This window comes from Stegastes partitus, unplaced genomic scaffold (assembly GCF_000690725.1).
Source record: "Stegastes partitus isolate 25-593 unplaced genomic scaffold, Stegastes_partitus-1.0.2 Scaffold553, whole genome shotgun sequence".
Taxonomy (NCBI): Eukaryota; Metazoa; Chordata; class Actinopteri; family Pomacentridae; genus Stegastes; species Stegastes partitus.
In genome coordinates this window covers 239707-242775 of record NW_007578284.1, presented here as the reverse complement: position 1 = coordinate 242775, position 3069 = coordinate 239707, and positions in this window count along the sequence as shown.

Genomic DNA, 3069 nt, shown 5'->3' with positions numbered 1-3069 from the left:
ATCTATAGGGTCTATAGGGTCAGTGCCAGTAAAGCAGGGGGGTCCAGTCCTGGTCCTCGAGGGCTGCAGTCCTGCATGTTCTAGATGTTTCCTTCTTCCAACACACCTGATTCAGATGATCAGCTCATCATCAAGCTCTGCAGAAGCCTGATAAGGATCATTTGAATCAGGTTTAGAGTAAAGAACCCATCTCTCCTCAGTCAGCTGTAGCTTCTGTTTCAGTGTCTACCATCATGAGGAGGACGGGTCCATCAGTGTGTTTGTGGATATTTAACAGGTTTCTCTCGTTTGTCGAGCTCTCCTGTTGCTTTCTGCAGAAGTCCGGTTGTTCCTGCTACGCTGTGCTGAAATGTGGCGTCATGATCACGGCTCCACAGACGTTCTGCCGATGAGTCAACTTTGAGTCAACAACGTGGTGTTTGTTGTAAATCCAGCCTCAGACTGCAGATCAGCAGAGCTTCAAGGTGTGATTAGAGGACAGCCTGTAAAACACCAGCCTGCTCCTTTAACCAGGATCTGCTTCACCCCCGTCAAGCATGAAGTCCTGCAGCTCTACGGAAACAGAACCAGGACTAGAAGGAGAGAGAATCAGGAACGTCAGGACGACAGTCAGAAAACCAGAAACATCACACAACATTTACTTTCTTTAAATAGTTCTTGTTTATTTTTGCTGCCAGAGTTCATTTAGAACATGTTTAGAACATGTTTAGAACATGTTTAGAACATGTTTAGAACATGAGTACCACCTGGAATAGAACAGACGTGTAGAAGCTGCATTTTATCAGACATCTGAGACGAGTCTGAGGTTATGAATAATTCTGGACATGGTATTTTAGTATAAAGATTAAAAACCAACAACATAGAAATAGTTGAAGTTCCTTTATCCTCTCTAACTCTGTCTTCCTGTCTTGTGCCACTTGTTTGTGTCTTTTCCAGCCAGAAGGAAGTTTTTGGTTAAAGGAAGTCTTTTTTTTTTTTCTGGCGTATTTGAGGTTTTAAAATCTGTGTTGAAACAAAGTGTGAATAATGAGTCGTGCTTTTAAAACAAGTGCAGCGTGACTGAATTCTTAAAACCATCACGCTGAAGTGTTTTCACCTTCTGCTGCATTAACTGAATGAATTTAATATATTTCTTATTTTATGAGGTAAACTAAAGTTTTTTTTACTGTCCCCCATCTTCAAGACTTTCAACATTACCCTGAAAAAATTCATTAAAATTTACTTTAACTCACTTTAAATATGTAAATATGAACAGTTTTATTTTACCTGATTAAAAAAATAACATTTCAAAAAGGTTGAAATTTTAAAATGAAGTATTAACAAATATATATTGTAATTATTAATACTCATAGTATGTGAATATGTTTTTATTTATGTATTTTATGTTGTACTTATATATGCAGATACTTTTATTATATGACTGTAAAGGCTCTTTTTAGTTGTGCTTTAAATATATTTATTTAAAACAAATCCAGACAAACAAAAGAAATGAAGTCTCAGCTTGTGGTCGGACAATAAATCTGTTCTACTCTCATTTTGTCCGTTTGGACCAGAGACAGTTGGCAAAATATTATTAAAATGATTATTATTAGTGTTTTTAAACTGGTCGTTTCATGTCTCAAACATGTGGCTGTTCACCACAAATCAAACGCGCTGTTCGTTTGTAAATGCAGGCTTCAGTTTTGGGGGATTTAACCCTTAACGTGGACTAAAAGTCAGGATGCACGGACGTCTGTGATCTGCCAAACAAACTGAGTGTGTTTCAGCTTTAACAGGTTGAAGTCTTGGTCTGAAGGTGCTGAAGCAGCTGCAGAGCAGAACGAGCTCGTCCAGGCCGCTGTGTGTGTGTGTGTGTGAAGCTCTCTCTGCATCCCTAATGAGTGTGTGTATTGTTGCATTGTTGTATAAAATTAGCAAATGAATAAACGTTACGTACAGACGCTCAGTTCCCAGGAATTCTTTCACACGCTCTGTGTTGGAGCCGGAGCTGCACCGCTCCTGTTGAGGCCACAGAAACCTGTTTACATGGTGTCACTGAGGGATTAAAGCTCCACATGTTCTGATGAAGACCGGGTTTAGGTTTAGGTTTAGGATTCAGGAAATAAGTTAATATAATGTTATATGAAGTGGCCTAAACACAAACTGTGTGGGTATGTGTGTGGATGAACTTGAAACCATCACAGTGAGGACGTCTCTGGTTATTTTGGTTTTAGGGTTCAGATTTAGATGATACAGGTTTAACAGGAGATCCATCCATTATCTACACACCGATCCAGATATATATATATATAAAAGTGTGGATTTATTTACATAAAATAACCTAAAAACGTATTTAATTCAAGACTATTCTGGAGTTTTATTCATATTTATTCTTAAAATCAGCGGTGGATGTTTGTCATGCTGCCTGTTAGCTCGATGAGCAAAATTAGCCCTTAGCTCAATAATATGCTCAGTGTAAAACATAAATACTGATTAAATCATGTAGTGACACAGTTTAGACTCTTAATGTATAGCGGCTAACAGAATGCTAATGTGTTTTATGCTAACACAATGACTAACATTAGTTTTGTTATGTTAGCATCAACTTTGTTAGCTAAAGGAGCTAAAAAGTGCTAATGGTAAACAAACTAGCTGCTGTTAGCACAATTATGTTGAAAACCACAACAGAACTAATTCTTTAGCTCTGCTCTGCTCCAGTTTGGCTAACTTGCTACTCTTATAAACACAGATGTATCATGCTACCTAGCTGGCTAATGCTACCATGTAGGAAGGTCACAGTGGTTAGCGAACACACTAGCTAAGGCAATTAGTAATATTTGCTTACAGCATACAAGCCAGCTGTTGTGTTTTTCTTGATAAGCTAAAATGTGTCTCGACAGAACACCATTCTTATTATAAAGACAAAATGATTTTAGACTTATTTTATAATAATGGGAGAGTTTCTTTGTGCTAATATTAGCTTAATGTGATGAATTGCATGAGGGGGCCTCTAGTTTTAATCCATGCTGTCAGTTAATGGACTCATTTCTGTTTACCTGTGGTGCTGATAGTGTGTTAGCATTATCACTG